This window comes from Grampus griseus (genome assembly GCF_964374135.1).
Source record: "Grampus griseus genome assembly, contig: HAP1_SCAFFOLD_505, whole genome shotgun sequence".
NCBI classification, from domain to species: Eukaryota; Metazoa; Chordata; class Mammalia; order Artiodactyla; family Delphinidae; genus Grampus; species Grampus griseus.
In genome coordinates this window covers 169,836-187,677 of record NW_028132952.1, presented here as the reverse complement: position 1 = coordinate 187,677, position 17,842 = coordinate 169,836, and positions in this window count along the sequence as shown.

The following is a 17,842-nucleotide window of genomic DNA, read 5'->3' as shown; positions in this document are numbered from 1 at the left end:
ACGCCATGTGGGACGTGCCAGAACGGTGTCCGTGAACGTGTGCGAGTGCTGAGGACCTTAAGCTGCTCCCAAGGAGAGTGCAGCGCGTTTCCCTACGCTGGGCATACACAGAGGGGTTCTAAAGGGCTACGGGCCTGGATGTTGCTTAGCAGACCCAGGTGGGACTGGCGGTACTCAGTGTTCCTGCCGGGAACAGGGGGCCCGCGCCAGCCTCCTAGGTGTCCAGAAAACCCTGCTGCCGTTGAAGGTGCCCAGAGCCGAGGCCTCCGCCTCATGGAAACTGCTGCACGCCTCCGCTTCTGCACCGCCACTCGGGGCCTTACTTCCAGGCCTGTGTTCGTGCTGGGCGTGCCGTTAGCGACACGGCATGGTAAGATGCTGACTTTCTCCTCGGGCAGAGTGACTTCAGGTACGAGGTCCTCGAAGTATTCAAAGCACAGTGTTTTCCCACGGCAGCTCACACAAGGGCCATGACAAAGTCGGACTCACCCGAAATGCTGTCCTGAGGCTGTTCGAGGGCTCTGGAAATGTAGCGCTCCTCGCGGGACGTCCAGTGTGTAGCCCATCGCGCGGCACGCACAGAGGGCCTCCAGGGGCCGGGGGGGGGGGCCGGTCAACCAATGGGCCTCGAACTTGCTCAGCCGCCCCTCAGGGGTCTGGAGGTACTCGGTGAACTTGGAGGGAAACTGGTGCATACCTGAGAGGCCTAGGAGACCTCCAAAGTGTACTACTTCCTTTAAAATAAAGCCTCTAAGCGACTGAGAACTCATGGAGACAGCTGCCTGCCTCCCTTTTCTGCACGGCTACTAGGGGCCTACGCTGGAAGCAACTTGTCACGTTGAGGTTCCCTCTAGCTCTAGAGCTTGGCAGGCGGACCAGAGCCGCGGCCATGGAAGCACCTGGTTTAGACAGAGCAGACTCATCACGTTCCCCGAAGCACTCTGACAGGGCTAACAGGCCTGTCGAGAGCAGGGAATGTCAGGTAGCTTCAAGGCAGCATGAACGCAGCCTTCCAAACGGGAAAGCAAGGCTACTTGCAGCAGGCCCCCGTTTCCGTGGGCGCACTCAGCAGACATCCCCGTGGTTTCTCACAAGCCCAAAGAGACACAGGTCACCCTCAGTTTCCTTCCCTGAATCAACTTCTCGAAGTAGGGTGTTCTGCGTCAAGCGAACTGCCTCAACCAAGGAACGCCGTAGCTGCTCCTCTGGGCCTGTGGCTATTCAAAGCCTGCAGTGCCACAGGAGGAAGGGGACGTACATGGCAGTAAGAACGCAAGCCGACTCTCTCTGGGAGGCACGGTGACTTCAGGCAGGAGGTCCTAGGTGGACTGCGAAGCCGAGGGGTTCTCTGAGTTCAGCTCAGAAGAGGGTAATGCGTAAGACTTCGACTCCATGTGGGACGGGCCAGAACGGTGTCCGTGAACGTGTGCGAGTGCTGAGGACCTTAAGCTTCTCCCAAGGAGAGTGCAGCGCTTTTCCCTACGCTGGGCATACACAGAGGGGCTCTAAAGGGCTACGGGCCTGGATGTTGCTTAGCAGACCCAGGTGGGACTGGCGGTACTCAGTGTTCCTGCCGGGAACAGGGGGCCCGCGCCAGCCTCCTAGGTGTCCAGAAAACCCTGCTGCCATTGAAGGTGCCCAGAGCCGAGGCCTCCGCCTCATGGAAACTGCTGCACGCCTCCGCTTCTGCACCGCCACTCGGGGCCTTACTTCCAGGCCTGTGTTCGTGCTGGGCGTGCCGTTAGCGACACGGCATAGTAAGATGCTGACTTTCTCCTCGGGCAGAGTGACTTCAGGTACGAGGTCCTCGAAGTATTCAAAGCACAGTGTTTTCCCACGGCAGCTCACACAAGGGCCATGACAAAGTCGGACTCACCCGAAATGCTGTGCTGAGGCTGTTCGAGGGCTCTGGAAATGTAGCGCTCCTCGCGGGACGTCCAGTGTGTAGCCCATCGCGCGGCACGCACAGAGGGCCTCCAGGGGCCGGGGGGGGGGGCCGGTCAACCAGTGGGCCTCGAAGTTGCTCAGCCGCCCCACAGGGGTCTGGAGGTACTCGGTGAACTTGGAGGGAAAGTGGTGCATACCTGAGAGGCCTAGGAGACCTCCAAAGTGTACTACTTCCTTTAAAATAAAGCCTCTAAGCGACTGAGAACTCATGGAGACAGCTGCCTGCCTCCCTTTTCTGTACGGCTACTAGGGGCCTACGCTGGAAGCAACTTGTCACGTTGAGGTTCCCTCTAGCTCTAGAGCTTGGCAGGCGGACCAGAGCCGCGGCCATGGAAGCACCTGGTTTAGACAGAGCAGACTCATAACGTTCCCCGAAGCACTCTGACAGGGCTAACAGGCCTGTCGAGAGCAGGGAATGTCAGGTAGCTTCAAGGCAGCATGAAAGCAGCCTTCCAAACGGGAAAGCAAGGCTACTTGCAGCAGGCCCCCGTTTCCGTGGGCGCACTCAACAGACATCCCCGTGGTTTCTCACAAGCCCAAAGAGACACAGGTCACCCTGAGTTTCCTTCCCTGAATCAACTTCTCGAAGTAGGGTGTTCTGCGTCAAGCGAACTGCCTCAACCAAGGAACGCCGTAGCTGCTCCTCTGGGCCTGTGGCTATTCAAAGCCTCCAGTGCCACAGGAGGAAGGGGACGTACATGGCAGTAAGAACGCAAGCCGACTCTCTCTGGGAGGCACGGTGACTTCAGGCAGGAGGTCCTAGGTGGACTGCGAAGCCGAGGGTTTCTCTGAGTTCAGCTCAGCCGAGGGTAATGCGTAAGACTTCGACGCCATGTGGGACGTGCCAGAACGGTGTCCGTGAACGTGTGCGAGTGCTGAGGACCTTAAGCTGCTCCCAAGGAGAGTGCAGCGCGTTTCCCTACGCTGGGCATACACAGAGGGGCTCTAAAGGGCTACGGGCCTGGATGTTGCTTAGCAGACCCAGGTGGGACTGGCGGTACTCAGTGTTCCTGCCGGGAACAGGGGGCCCGCGCCAGCCTCCTAGGTGTCCAGAAAACCCTGCTGCCGTTGAAGGTGCCCAGAGCCGAGGCCTCCGCCTCATGGAAACTGCTGCACGCCTCCGCTTCTGCACCGCCACTCGGGGCCTTACTTCCAGGCCTGTGTTCGTGCTGGGCGTGCCGTTAGCGACACGGCATGGTAAGATGCTGACTTTCTCCTCGGGCAGAGTGACTTCAGGTACGAGGTCCTCGAAGTATTCAAAGCACAGTGTTTTCCCACGGCAGCTCACACAAGGGCCATGACAAAGTCGGACTCACCCGAAATGCTGTCCTGAGGCTGTTCGAGGGCTCTGGAAATGTAGCGCTCCTCGAGGGACGTCCAGTGTGTAGCCCATCGCGCGGCACGCACAGAGGGCCTCCAGGGGCCGGGGGGGGGGGGGGGCCGGTCAACCAATGGGCCTCGAAGTTGCTCAGCCGCCCAACAGGGGTCTGGAGGTACTCGGTGAACTTGGAGGGAAAGTGGTGCATACCTGAGAGGCCTAGGAGACCTCCAAAGTGTACTACTTCCTTTAACACAAAGCCTCTAAGCGACTGAGAACTCATGGAGACAGCTGCCTGCCTCCCTTTCTGCACGGCTACTAGGGGCCTACACTGGAGGCAACTTGTCACGTTGAGGTTCCCTCTAGCTCTAGAGCTTGGCAGGCGGACCAGAGCCGCGGCCATGGAAGCACCTGGTTTAGACACAGCAGACTCATAACGTTCCCCGAAGCACTCTGACAGGGCTAACAGGCCTGTCGAGAGCAGGGAATGTCAGGTAGCTTCAAGGCAGCATGAACGCAGCCTTCCAAACGGGAAAGCAAGGCTACTTGCAGCAGGCCCCCGTTTCCGTGGGCGCACTCAGCAGACATCCCCGTGGTTTCTCACAAGCCCAAAGAGACACAGGTCACCCTCAGTTTCCTTCCCTGAATCAACTTCTCGAAGTAGGGTGTTCTGCGTCAAGCGAACTGCCTCAACCAAGGAACGCCGTAGCTGCTCCTCTGGGCCTGTGGCTATTCAAAGCCTGCAGTGCCACAGGAGGAAGGGGACGTACATGGCAGTAAGAACGCAAGCCGACTCTCTCTGGGAGGCACGGTGACTTCAGGCAGGAGGTCCTAGGTGGACTGCGAAGCCGAGGGGTTCTCTGAGTTCAGCTCAGACGAGGGTAATGCGTAAGACTTCGACTCCATGTGGGACGGGCCAGAACGGTGTCCGTGAACGTGTGCGAGTGCTGAGGACCTTAAGCTTCTCCCAAGGAGAGTGCAGCGCTTTTCCCTACGCTGGGCATACACAGAGGGGCTCTAAAGGGCTACGGGCCTGGATGTTGCTTAGCAGACCCAGGTGGGACTGGCGGTACTCAGTGTTCCTGCCGGGAACAGGGGGCCCGCGCCAGCCTCCTAGGTGTCCAGAAAACCCTGCTGCCGTTGAAGGTGCCCAGAGCCGAGGCCTCCGCCTCATGGAAACTGCTGCACGCCTCCGCTTCTGCACCGCCACTCGGGGCCTTACTTCCAGGCCTGTGTTCGTGCTGGGCGTGCCGTTAGCGACACGGCATGGTAAGATGCTGACTTTCTCCTCGGGCAGAGTGACTTCAGGTACGAGGTCCTCGAAGTATTCAAAGCACAGTGTTTTCCCACGGCAGCTCACACAAGGGCCATGACAAAGTCGGACTCACCCGAAATGCTGTCCTGAGGCTGTTCGAGGGCTCTGGAAATGTAGCGCTCCTCGCGGGACGTCCAGTGTGTAGCCCATCGCGCGGCACGCACAGAGGGCCTCCAGGGGCCGGGGGGGGGGGGCGGTCAACCAATGGGCCTCGAAGTTGCTCAGCCGCCCCACAGGGGTCTGGAGGTACTCGGTGAACTTGGAGGGAAAGTGGTGCATACCTGAGAGGCCTAGGAGACCTCCAAAGTGTACTACTTCCTTTAAAATAAAGCCTCTAAGCGACTGAGAACTCATGGAGACAGCTGCCTGCCTCCCTTTTCTGCACGGCTACTAGGGGCGTACGCTGGAAGCAACTTGTCACGTTGAGGTTCCCTCTAGCTGTAGAGATTGGTAGGCGGACCAGAGCCGCGGCCATGGAAGCACCTGGTTTAGACAGAGCAGACTCATAACGTTCCCCGAAGCACTCTGACAGGGCTAACAGGCCTGTCTAGAGCAGGGAATGTCAGGTAGCTTCAAGGCAGCATGAACGCAGCCTTCCAAACGGGAAAGCAAGGCTACTTGCAGCAGGCCCCCGTTTCCGTGGGTGCACTCAACAGACATCCCCGTGGTTTCTAACAAGCCCAAAGAGACACAGGTCACCCTGAGTTTCCTTCCCTGAATCAACTTCTCGAAGTAGGGTGTTCTGCGTCAAGTGAACTGCCTCAACCAAGGAACGCTGTAGCTGCTCCTCTGGGCCTGTGGCTATTCAAAGCCTGCAGTGCCACAGGAGGAAGGGGACGTACATGGCAGTAAGAACGCAAGCCGACTCTCTCTGGGAGGCACGGTGACTTCAGGCAGGAGGTCCTAGGTGGACTGCGAAGCCGAGGGTTTCTCTGAGTTCAGCTCAGCCGAGGGTAATGCGTAAGTCTTCGACGCCATGTGGGACGGGCCAGAACGGTGTCCGTGAACGTGTGCGAGTGCTGAGGACCTTAAGCTTCTCCCAAGGAGAGTGCAGCGCGTTTCCCTACGCTGGGCATACACAGAGGGGCTCTAAAGGGCTACGGGCCTGGATGTTGCTTAGCAGACCCAGGTGGGACTGGCGGTACTCAGTGTTCCTGCCGGGAACAGGGGGCCCGCGCCAGCCTCCTAGGTGTCCAGAAAACCCTGCTGCCGTTGAAGGTGCCCAGAGCCGAGGCCTCCGCCTCATGGAAACTGCTGCACGCCTCCGCTTCTGCACCGCCACTCGGGGCCTTACTTCCAGGCCTGTGTTCGTGCTGGGCGTGCCGTTAGCGACACGGCATGGTAAGATGCTGACTTTCTCCTCGGGCAGAGTGACTTCAGGTACGAGGTCCTCGAAGTATTCAAAGCACAGTGTGTTCCCACGGCAGCTCACACAAGGGCCATGACAAAGTCGGACTCACCCGAAATGCTGTCCTGAGGCTGTTCGAGGGCTCTGGAAATGTAGCGCTCCTCGCGGGACGTCCAGTGTGTAGCCCATCGCGCGGCACGCACAGAGGGCCTCTGCGGGTGGGGGGGTTCAACCAATGGGCCTCGAAGTGCTCAGCCGCCCCACAGGGGTCTGGAGGTACTCGGTGAACTTGGAGGGAAAGTGATGGATACCCGAGGGGCCTAGGAGTCCTCCAAAGTGTACTACTTCCTTTAAAACAAAGCCTCTAAGCGACTGAGAACTCATGGAGACAGCTGCCTGCCTCCCTTTCTGCACGGCTACTAGGGGCCTACGCTGGAGGCAACTTGTCACGTTGAGGTTCCCTCTAGCTCTAGAGCTTGGCAGGCGGACCAGAGCCGCGGCCATGGAAGCACCTGGTTTAGACAGAGCAGACTCATAACGTTCCCCGAAGCACTCTGACAGGGCTAACAGGCCTGTCGAGAGCAGGGAATGTCAGGTAGCTTCAAGGCAGCATGAACGCAGCCTTCCAAACGGGAAAGCAAGGCTACTTGCAGCAGGCCCCCGTTTCCGTGGGCGCACTCAGCAGACATCCCCGTGGTTTCTCACAAGCCCAAAGAGACACAGGTCACCCTGAGTTTCCTTCCCTGAATCAACTTCTCGAAGTAGGGTGTTCTGCGTCAAGCGAACTGCCTCAACCAAGGAACGCCGTAGCTGCTCCTCTGGGCCTGTGGCTATTCAAAGCCTGCAGTGCCACAGGAGGAAGGGGACGTACATGGCAGTAAGAACGCAAGCCGACTCTCTCTGGGAGGCACGGTGACTTCAGGCAGGAGGTCCTAGGTGGACTGCGAAGCCGAGGGTTTCTCTGAGTTCAGCTCAGCCGAGGGTAATGCGTAAGACTTCGACGCCATGTGGGACGTGCCAGAACGGTGTCCGTGAACGTGTGCGAGTGCTGAGGACCTTAAGCTGCTCCCAAGGAGAGTGCAGCGCGTTTCCCTACGCTGGGCATACACAGAGGGGTTCTAAAGGGCTACGGGCCTGGATGTTGCTTAGCAGACCCAGGTGGGACTGGCGGTACTCAGTGTTCCTGCCGGGAACAGGGGGCCCGCGCCAGCCTCCTAGGTGTCCAGAAAACCCTGCTGCCGTTGAAGGTGCCCAGAGCCGAGGCCTCCGCCTCATGGAAACTGCTGCACGCCTCCGCTTCTGCACCGCCACTCGGGGCCTTACTTCCAGGCCTGTGTTCGTGCTGGGCGTGCCGTTAGCGACACGGCATGGTAAGATGCTGACTTTCTCCTCGGGCAGAGTGACTTCAGGTACGAGGTCCTCGAAGTATTCAAAGCACAGTGTTTTCCCACGGCAGCTCACACAAGGGCCATGACAAAGTCGGACTCACCCGAAATGCTGTGCTGAGGCTGTTCGAGGGCTCTGGAAATGTAGCGCTCCTCGCGGGACGTCCAGTGTGTAGCCCATCGCGCGGCACGCACAGAGGGCCTCCAGGGGCCGGGGGGGGGGGCCGGTCAACCAATGGGCCTCGAACTTGCTCAGCCGCCCCTCAGGGGTCTGGAGGTACTCGGTGAACTTGGAGGGAAACTGGTGCATACCTGAGAGGCCTAGGAGACCTCCAAAGTGTACTACTTCCTTTAAAATAAAGCCTCTAAGCGACTGAGAACTCATGGAGACAGCTGCCTGCCTCCCTTTTCTGCACGGCTACTAGGGGCCTACGCTGGAAGCAACTTGTCACGTTGAGGTTCCCTCTAGCTCTAGAGCTTGGCAGGCGGACCAGAGCCGCGGCCATGGAAGCACCTGGTTTAGACAGAGCAGACTCATCACGTTCCCCGAAGCACTCTGACAGGGCTAACAGGCCTGTCGAGAGCAGGGAATGTCAGGTAGCTTCAAGGCAGCATGAAAGCAGCCTTCCAAACGGGAAAGCAAGGCTACTTGCAGCAGGCCCCCGTTTCCGTGGGCGCACTCAGCAGACATCCCCGTGGTTTCTCACAAGCCCAAAGAGACACAGGTCACCCTCAGTTTCCTTCCCTGAATCAACTTCTCGAAGTAGGGTGTTCTGCGTCAAGCGAACTGCCTCAACCAAGGAACGCCGTAGCTGCTCCTCTGGGCCTGTGGCTATTCAAAGCCTGCAGTGCCACAGGAGGAAGGGGACGTACATGGCAGTAAGAACGCAAGCCGACTCTCTCTGGGAGGCACGGTGACTTCAGGCAGGAGGTCCTAGGTGGACTGCGAAGCCGAGGGGCTCTCTGAGTTCAGCTCAGAAGAGGGTAATGCGTAAGACTTCGACTCCATGTGGGACGGGCCAGAACGGTGTCCGTGAACGTGTGCGAGTGCTGAGGACCTTAAGCTTCTCCCAAGGAGAGTGCAGCGCTTTTCCCTACGCTGGGCATACACAGAGGGGCTCTAAAGGGCTACGGGCCTGGATGTTGCTTAGCAGACCCAGGTGGGACGGGCGGTACTCAGTGTTCCTGCCGGGAACAGGGGGCCCGCGCCAGCCTCCTAGGTGTCCAGAAAACCCTGCTGCCGTTGAAGGTGCCCAGAGCCGAGGCCTCCGCCTCATGGAAACTGCTGCACGCCTCCGCTTCTGCACCGCCACTCGGGGCCTTACTTCCAGGCCTGTGTTCGTGCTGGGCGTGCCGTTAGCGACACGGCATGGTAAGATGCTGACTTTCTCCTCGGGCAGAGTGACTTCAGGTACGAGGTCCTCGAAGTATTCAAAGCACAGTGTTTTCCCACGGCAGCTCACACAAGGGCCATGACAAAGTCGGACTCACCCGAAATGCTGTCCTGAGGCTGTTCGAGGGCTCTGGAAATGTAGCGCTCCTCGCGGGACGTCCAGTGTGTAGCCCATCGCGCGGCACGCACAGAGGGCCTCCAGGGGCCGGGGGGGGGGGCCGGTCAACCAATGGGCCTCGAAGTTGCTCAGCCGCCCCACAGGGGTCTGGAGGTACTCGGTGAACTTGGAGGGAAAGTGGTGCATACCTGAGAGGCCTAGGAGACCTCCAAAGTGTACTACTTCCTTTAAAATAAAGCCTCTAAGCGACTGAGAACTCATGGAGACAGCTGCCTGCCTCCCTTTTCTGCACGGCTACTAGGGGCGTACGCTGGAAGCAACTTGTCACGTTGAGGTTCCCTCTAGCTGTAGAGATTGGTAGGCGGACCAGAGCCGCGGCCATGGAAGCACCTGGTTTAGACAGAGCAGACTCATAACGTTCCCCGAAGCACTCTGACAGGGCTAACAGGCCTGTCTAGAGCAGGGAATGTCAGGTAGCTTCAAGGCAGCATGAACGCAGCCTTCCAAACGGGAAAGCAAGGCTACTTGCAGCAGGCCCCCGTTTCCGTGGGTGCACTCAACAGACATTCCCGTGGTTTCTAACAAGCCCAAAGAGACACAGGTCACCCTGAGTTTCCTTCCCTGAATCAACTTCTCGAAGTAGGGTGTTCTGCGTCAAGTGAACTGCCTCAACCAAGGAACGCTGTAGCTGCTCCTCTGGGCCTGTGGCTATTCAAAGCCTGCAGTGCCACAGGAGGAAGGGGACGTACATGGCAGTAAGAACGCAAGCCGACTCTCTCTGGGAGGCACGGTGACTTCAGGCAGGAGGTCCTAGGTGGACTGCGAAGCCGAGGGTTTCTCTGAGTTCAGCTCAGACGAGGGTAATGCGTAAGTCTTCGACGCCATGTGGGACGGGCCAGAACGGTGTCCGTGAACGTGTGCGAGTGCTGAGGACCTTAAGCTTCTCCCAAGGAGAGTGCAGCGCGTTTCCCTACGCTGGGCATACACAGAGGGGCTCTAAAGGGCTACGGGCCTGGATGTTGCTTAGCAGACCCAGGTGGGACTGGCGGTACTCAGTGTTCCTGCCGGGAACAGGGGGCCCGCGCCAGCCTCCTAGGTGTCCAGAAAACCCTGCTGCCGTTGAAGGTGCCCAGAGCCGAGGCCTCCGCCTCATGGAAACTGCTGCACGCCTCCGCTTCTGCACCGCCACTCGGGGCCTTACTTCCAGGCCTGTGTTCGTGCTGGGCGTGCCGTTAGCGACACGGCATGGTAAGATGCTGACTTTCTCCTCGGGCAGAGTGACTTCAGGTACGAGGTCCTCGAAGTATTCAAAGCACAGTGTGTTCCCACGGCAGCTCACACAAGGGCCATGACAAAGTCGGACTCACCCGAAATGCTGTCCTGAGGCTGTTCGAGGGCTCTGGAAATGTAGCGCTCCTCGCGGGACGTCCAGTGTGTAGCCCATCGCGCGGCACGCACAGAGGGCCTCTGCGGGTGGGGGGGTTCAACCAATGGGCCTCGAAGTGCTCAGCCGCCCCACAGGGGTCTGGAGGTACTCGGTGAACTTGGAGGGAAAGTGATGCATACCCGAGGGGCCTAGGAGTCCTCCAAAGTGTACTACTTCCTTTAAAACAAAGCCTCTAAGCGACTGAGAACTCATGGAGACAGCTGCCTGCCTCCCTTTCTGCACGGCTACTAGGGGCCTACGCTGGAGGCAACTTGTCACGTTGAGGTTCCCTCTAGCTCTAGAGCTTGGCAGGCGGACCAGAGCCGCGGCCATGGAAGCACCTGGTTTAGACAGAGCAGACTCATAACGTTCCCCGAAGCACTCTGACAGGGCTAACAGGCCTGTCGAGAGCAGGGAATGTCAGGTAGCTTCAAGGCAGCATGAACGCAGCCTTCCAAACGGGAAAGCAAGGCTACTTGCAGCAGGCCCCCGTTTCCGTGGGCGCACTCAGCAGACATCCCCGTGGTTTCTCACAAGCCCAAAGAGACACAGGTCACCCTGAGTTTCCTTCCCTGAATCAACTTCTCGAAGTAGGGTGTTCTGCGTCAAGCGAACTGCCTCAACCAAGGAACGCCGTAGCTGCTCCTCTGGGCCTGTGGCTATTCAAAGCCTGCAGTGCCACAGGAGGAAGGGGACGTACATGGCAGTAAGAACGCAAGCCGACTCTCTCTGGGAGGCACGGTGACTTCAGGCAGGAGGTCCTAGGTGGACTGCGAAGCCGAGGGTTTCTCTGAGTTCAGCTCAGCCGAGGGTAATGCGTAAGACTTCGACGCCATGTGGGACGTGCCAGAACGGTGTCCGTGAACGTGTGCGAGTGCTGAGGACCTTAAGCTGCTCCCAAGGAGAGTGCAGCGCGTTTCCCTACGCTGGGCATACACAGAGGGGTTCTAAAGGGCTACGGGCCTGGATGTTGCTTAGCAGACCCAGGTGGGACTGGCGGTACTCAGTGTTCCTGCCGGGAACAGGGGGCCCGCGCCAGCCTCCTAGGTGTCCAGAAAACCCTGCTGCCGTTGAAGGTGCCCAGAGCCGAGGCCTCCGCCTCATGGAAACTGCTGCACGCCTCCGCTTCTGCACCGCCACTCGGGGCCTTACTTCCAGGCCTGTGTTCGTGCTGGGCGTGCCGTTAGCGACACGGCATGGTAAGATGCTGACTTTCTCCTCGGGCAGAGTGACTTCAGGTACGAGGTCCTCGAAGTATTCAAAGCACAGTGTTTTCCCACGGCAGCTCACACAAGGGCCATGACAAAGTCGGACTCACCCGAAATGCTGTCCTGAGGCTGTTCGAGGGCTCTGGAAATGTAGCGCTCCTCGCGGGACGTCCAGTGTGTAGCCCATCGCGCGGCACGCACAGAGGGCCTCCAGGGGCCGGGGGGGGGGGCCGGTCAACCAATGGGCCTCGAAGTTGCTCAGCCGCCCCTCAGGGGTCTGGAGGTACTCGGTGAACTTGGAGGGAAACTGGTGCATACCTGAGAGGCCTAGGAGACCTCCAAAGTGTACTACTTCCTTTAAAATAAAGCCTCTAAGCGACTGAGAACTCATGGAGACAGCTGCCTGCCTCCCTTTTCTGCACGGCTACTAGGGGCCTACGCTGGAAGCAACTTGTCACGTTGAGGTTCCCTCTAGCTCTAGGGCTTGGCAGGCGGACCAGAGCCGCGGCCATGGAAGCACCTGGTTTAGACAGAGCAGACTCATCACGTTCCCCGAAGCACTCTGACAGGGCTAACAGGCCTGTCGAGAGCAGGGAATGTCAGGTAGCTTCAAGGCAGCATGAACGCAGCCTTCCAAACGGGAAAGCAAGGCTACTTGCAGCAGGCCCCCGTTTCCGTGGGCGCACTCAGCAGACATCCCCGTGGTTTCTCACAAGCCCAAAGAGACACAGGTCACCCTCAGTTTCCTTCCCTGAATCAACTTCTCGAAGTAGGGTGTTCTGCGTCAAGCGAACTGCCTCAACCAAGGAACGCCGTAGCTGCTCCTCTGGGCCTGTGGCTATTCAAAGCCTGCAGTGCCACAGGAGGAAGGGGACGTACATGGCAGTAAGAACGCAAGCCGACTCTCTCTGGGAGGCACGGTGACTTCAGGCAGGAGGTCCTAGGTGGACTGCGAAGCCGAGGGTTTCTCTGAGTTCAGCTCAGCCGAGGGTAATGCGTAAGACTTCGACGCCATGTGGGACGTGCCAGAACGGTGTCCGTGAACGTGTGCGAGTGCTGAGGACCTTAAGCTGCTCCCAAGGAGAGTGCAGCGCGTTTCCCTACGCTGGGCATACACAGAGGGGCTCTAAAGGGCTACGGGCCTGGATGTTGCTTAGCAGACCCAGGTGGGACTGGCGGTACTCAGTGTTCCTGCCGGGAACAGGGGGCCCGCGCCAGCCTCCTAGGTGTCCAGAAAACCCTGCTGCCGTTGAAGGTGCCCAGAGCCGAGGCCTCCGCCTCATGGAAACTGCTGCACGCCTCCGCTTCTGCACCGCCACTCGGGGCCTTACTTCCAGGCCTGTGTTCGTGCTGGGCGTGCCGTTAGCGACACGGCATGGTAAGATGCTGACTTTCTCCTCGGGCAGAGTGACTTCAGGTACGAGGTCCTCGAAGTATTCAAAGCACAGTGTTTTCCCACGGCAGCTCACACAAGGGCCATGACAAAGTCGGACTCACCCGAAATGCTGTCCTGAGGCTGTTCGAGGGCTCTGGATATGTAGCGCTCCTCGAGGGACGTCCAGTGTGTAGCCCATCGCGCGGCACGCACAGAGGGCCTCCAGGGGCCGGGGGGGGGGGCCGGTCAACCAATGGGCCTCGAAGTTGCTCAGCCGCCCAACAGGGGTCTGGAGGTACTCGGTGAACTTGGAGGGAAAGTGGTGCATACCTGAGAGGCCTAGGAGACCTCCAAAGTGTACTACTTCCTTTAACACAAAGCCTCTAAGCGACTGAGAACTCATGGAGACAGCTGCCTGCCTCCCTTTCTGCACGGCTACTAGGGGCCTACACTGGAGGCAACTTGTCACGTTGAGGTTCCCTCTAGCTCTAGAGCTTGGCAGGCGGACCAGAGCCGCGGCCATGGAAGCACCTGGTTTAGACAGAGCAGACTCATAACGTTCCCCGAAGCACTCTGACAGGGCTAACAGGCCTGTCGAGAGCAGGGAATGTCAGGTAGCTTCAAGGCAGCATGAACGCAGCCTTCCAAACGGGAAAGCAAGGCTACTTGCAGCAGGCCCCCGTTTCCGTGGGCGCACTCAGCAGACATCCCCGTGGTTTCTCACAAGCCCAAAGAGACACAGGTCACCCTGAGTTTCCTTCCCTGAATCAACTTCTCGAAGTAGGGTGTTCTGCGTCAAGTGAACTGCCTCAACCAAGGAACGCCGTAGCTGCTCCTCTGGGCCTGTGGCTATTCAAAGCCTGCAGTGCCACAGGAGGAAGGGGACGTACATGGCAGTAAGAACGCAAGCCGACTCTCTCTGGGAGGCACGGTGACTTCAGGCAGGAGGTCCTAGGTGGACTGCGAAGCCGAGGGTTTCTCTGAGTTCAGCTCAGCCGAGGGTAATGCGTAAGACTTCGACGCCATGTGGGACGTGCCAGAACGGTGTCCGTGAACGTGTGCGAGTGTTGAGGACCTTAAGCTGCTCCCAAGGAGAGTGCAGCGCGTTTCTCTACGCTGGGCATACACAGAGGGGCTCTAAAGGGCTACGGGCCTGGATGTTGCTTAGCAGACCCAGGTGGGACTGGCGGTACTCAGTGTTTCTGCCGGGAACAGGGGGCCCGCGCCAGCCTCCTAGGTGTCCAGAAAACCCTGCTGCCGTTGAAGGTGCCCAGAGCCGAGGCCTCCGCCTCATGGAAACTGCTGCACGCCTCCGCTTCTGCACCGCCACTCGGGGCCTAACTTCCAGGCCTGTGTTCGTGCTGGGCGTGCCGTTAGCGACACGGCATGGTAAGATGCTGACTTTCTCCTCGGGCAGAGTGACTTCAGGTACGAGGTCCTCGAAGTATTCAAAGCACAGTGTTTTCCCACGGCAGCTCACACAAGGGCCATGACAAAGTCGGACTCACCCGAAATGCTGTCCTGAGGCTGTTCGAGGGCTCTGGAAATGTAGCGCTCCTCGCGGGACGTCCAGTGTGTAGCCCATCACGCGGCACGCACAGAGGGCCTCCGCGGGTGGGGGGGTTCAACCAATGGGCCTCGAAGTGCTCAGCCGCCCCACAGGGGTCTGGAGGTACTCGGTGAACTTGGAGGGAAAGTGATGCATACCCGAGGGGCCTAGGAGTCCTCCAAAGTGTACTACTTCCTTTAACACAAAGCCTCTAAGCGACTGAGAACTCATGGAGACAGCTGCCTGCCTCCCTTTCTGCACGGCTACTAGGGGCCTACGCTGGAGGCAACTTGTCACGTTGAGGTTCCCTCTAGCTCTAGAGCTTGGCAGGCGGACCAGAGCCGCGGCCATGGAAGCACCTGGTTTAGACACAGCAGACTCATAACGTTCCCCGAAGCACTCTGACAGGGCTAACAGGCCTGTCGAGAGCAGGGAATGTCAGGTAGCTTCAAGGCAGCATGAACGCAGCCTTCCAAACGGGAAAGCAAGGCTACTTGCAGCAGGCCCCCGTTTCCGTGGGCGCACTCAGCAGACATCCCCGTGGTTTCTCACAAGCCCAAAGAGACACAGGTCACCCTCAGTTTCCTTCCCTGAATCAACTTCTCGAAGTAGGGTGTTCTGCGTCAAGCGAACTGCCTCAACCAAGGAACGCCGTAGCTGCTCCTCTGGGCCTGTGGCTATTCAAAGCCTGCAGTGCCACAGGAGGAAGGGGACGTACATGGCAGTAAGAACGCAAGCCGACTCTCTCTGGGAGGCACGGTGACTTCAGGCAGGAGGTCCTAGGTGGACTGCGAAGCCGAGGGGTTCTCTGAGTTCAGCTCAGCCGAGGGTAATGCGTAAGACTTCGACTCCATGTGGGACGGGCCAGAACGGTGTCCGTGAACGTGTGCGAGTGCTGAGGACCTTAAGCTTCTCCCAAGGAGAGTGCAGCGCTTTTCCCTACGCTGGGCATACACAGAGGGGCTCTAAAGGGCTACGGGCCTGGATGTTGCTTAGCAGACCCAGGTGGGACTGGCGGTACTCAGTGTTCCTGCCGGGAACAGGGGGCCCGCGCCAGCCTCCTAGGTGTCCAGAAAACCCTGCTGCCGTTGAAGGTGCCCAGAGCCGAGGCCTCCGCCTCATGGAAACTGCTGCACGCCTCCGCTTCTGCACCGCCACTCGGGGCCTTACTTCCAGGCCTGTGTTCGTGCTGGGCGTGCCGTTAGCGACACGGCATGGTAAGATGCTGACTTTCTCCTCGGGCAGAGTGACTTCAGGTACGAGGTCCTCGAAGTATTCAAAGCACAGTGTTTTCCCACGGCAGCTCACACAAGGGCCATGACAAAGTCGGACTCACCCGAAATGCTGTCCTGAGGCTGTTCGAGGGCTCTGGAAATGTAGCGCTCCTCGCGGGACGTCCAGTGTGTAGCCCATCGCGCGGCACGCACAGAGGGCCTCCAGGGGCCGGGGGGGGGGCGGTCAACCAATGGGCCTCGAAGTTGCTCAGCCGCCCCACAGGGGTCTGGAGGTACTCGGTGAACTTGGAGGGAAAGTGGTGCATACCTGAGAGGCCTAGGAGACCTCCAAAGTGTACTACTTCCTTTAAAATAAAGCCTCTAAGCGACTGAGAACTCATGGAGACAGCTGCCTGCCTCCCTTTTCTGCACGGCTACTAGGGGCGTACGCTGGAAGCAACTTGTCACGTTGAGGTTCCCTCTAGCTGTAGAGATTGGTAGGCGGACCAGAGCCGCGGCCATGGAAGCACCTGGTTTAGACAGAGCAGACTCATAACGTTCCCCGAAGCACTCTGACAGGGCTAACAGGCCTGTCTAGAGCAGGGAATGTCAGGTAGCTTCAAGGCAGCATGAACGCAGCCTTCCAAACGGGAAAGCAAGGCTACTTGCAGCAGGCCCCCGTTTCCGTGGGCGCACTCAGCAGACATCCCCGTGGTTTCTCACAAGCCCAAAGAGACACAGGTCACCCTGAGTTTCCTTCCCTGAATCAACTTCTCGAAGTAGGGTGTTCTGCGTCAAGTGAACTGCCTCAACCAAGGAACGCCGTAGCTGCTCCTCTGGGCCTGTGGCTATTCAAAGCCTGCAGTGCCACAGGAGGAAGGGGACGTACATGGCAGTAAGAACGCAAGCCGACTCTCTCTGGGAGGCACGGTGACTTCAGGCAGGAGGTCCTAGGTGGACTGCGAAGCCGAGGGTTTCTCTGAGTTCAGCTCAGCCGAGGGTAATGCGTAAGACTTCGACGCCATGTGGGACGTGCCAGAACGGTGTCCGTGAACGTGTGCGAGTGTTGAGGACCTTAAGCTGCTCCCAAGGAGAGTGCAGCGCGTTTCTCTACGCTGGGCATACACAGAGGGGCTCTAAAGGGCTACGGGCCTGGATGTTGCTTAGCAGACCCAGGTGGGACTGGCGGTACTCAGTGTTTCTGCCGGGAACAGGGGGCCCGCGCCAGCCTCCTAGGTGTCCAGAAAACCCTGCTGCCGTTGAAGGTGCCCAGAGCCGAGGCCTCCGCCTCATGGAAACTGCTGCACGCCTCCGCTTCTGCACCGCCACTCTGGGCCTAACTTCCAGGCCTGTGTTCGTGCTGGGCGTGCCGTTAGCGACACGGCATGGTAAGATGCTGACTTTCTCCTCGGGCAGAGTGACTTCAGGTACGAGGTCCTCGAAGTATTCAAAGCACAGTGTTTTCCCACGGCAGCTCACACAAGGGCCATGACAAAGTCGGACTCACCCGAAATGCTGTCCTGAGGCTGTTCGAGGGCTCTGGAAATGTAGCGCTCCTCGCGGGACGTCCAGTGTGTAGCCCATCACGCGGCACGCACAGAGGGCCTCCGCGGGTGGGGGGGTTCAACCAATGGGCCTCGAAGTGCTCAGCCGCCCCACAGGGGTCTGGAGGTACTCGGTGAACTTGGAGGGAAAGTGATGCATACCCGAGGGGCCTAGGAGTCCTCCAAAGTGTACTACTTCCTTTAACACAAAGCCTCTAAGCGACTGAGAACTCATGGAGACAGCTGCCTGCCTCCCTTTCTGCACGGCTACTAGGGGCCTACGCTGGAGGCAACTTGTCACGTTGAGGTTCCCTCTAGCTCTAGAGCTTGGCAGGCGGACCAGAGCCGCGGCCATGGAAGCACCTGGTTTAGACACAGCAGACTCATAACGTTCCCCGAAGCACTCTGACAGGGCTAACAGGCCTGTCGAGAGCAGGGAATGTCAGGTAGCTTCAAGGCAGCATGAACGCAGCCTTCCAAACGGGAAAGCAAGGCTACTTGCAGCAGGCCCCCGTTTCCGTGGGCGCACTCAGCAGACATCCCCGTGGTTTCTCACAAGCCCAAAGAGACACAGGTCACCCTCAGTTTCCTTCCCTGAATCAACTTCTCGAAGTAGGGTGTTCTGCGTCAAGCGAACTGCCTCAACCAAGGAACGCCGTAGCTGCTCCTCTGGGCCTGTGGCTATTCAAAGCCTGCAGTGCC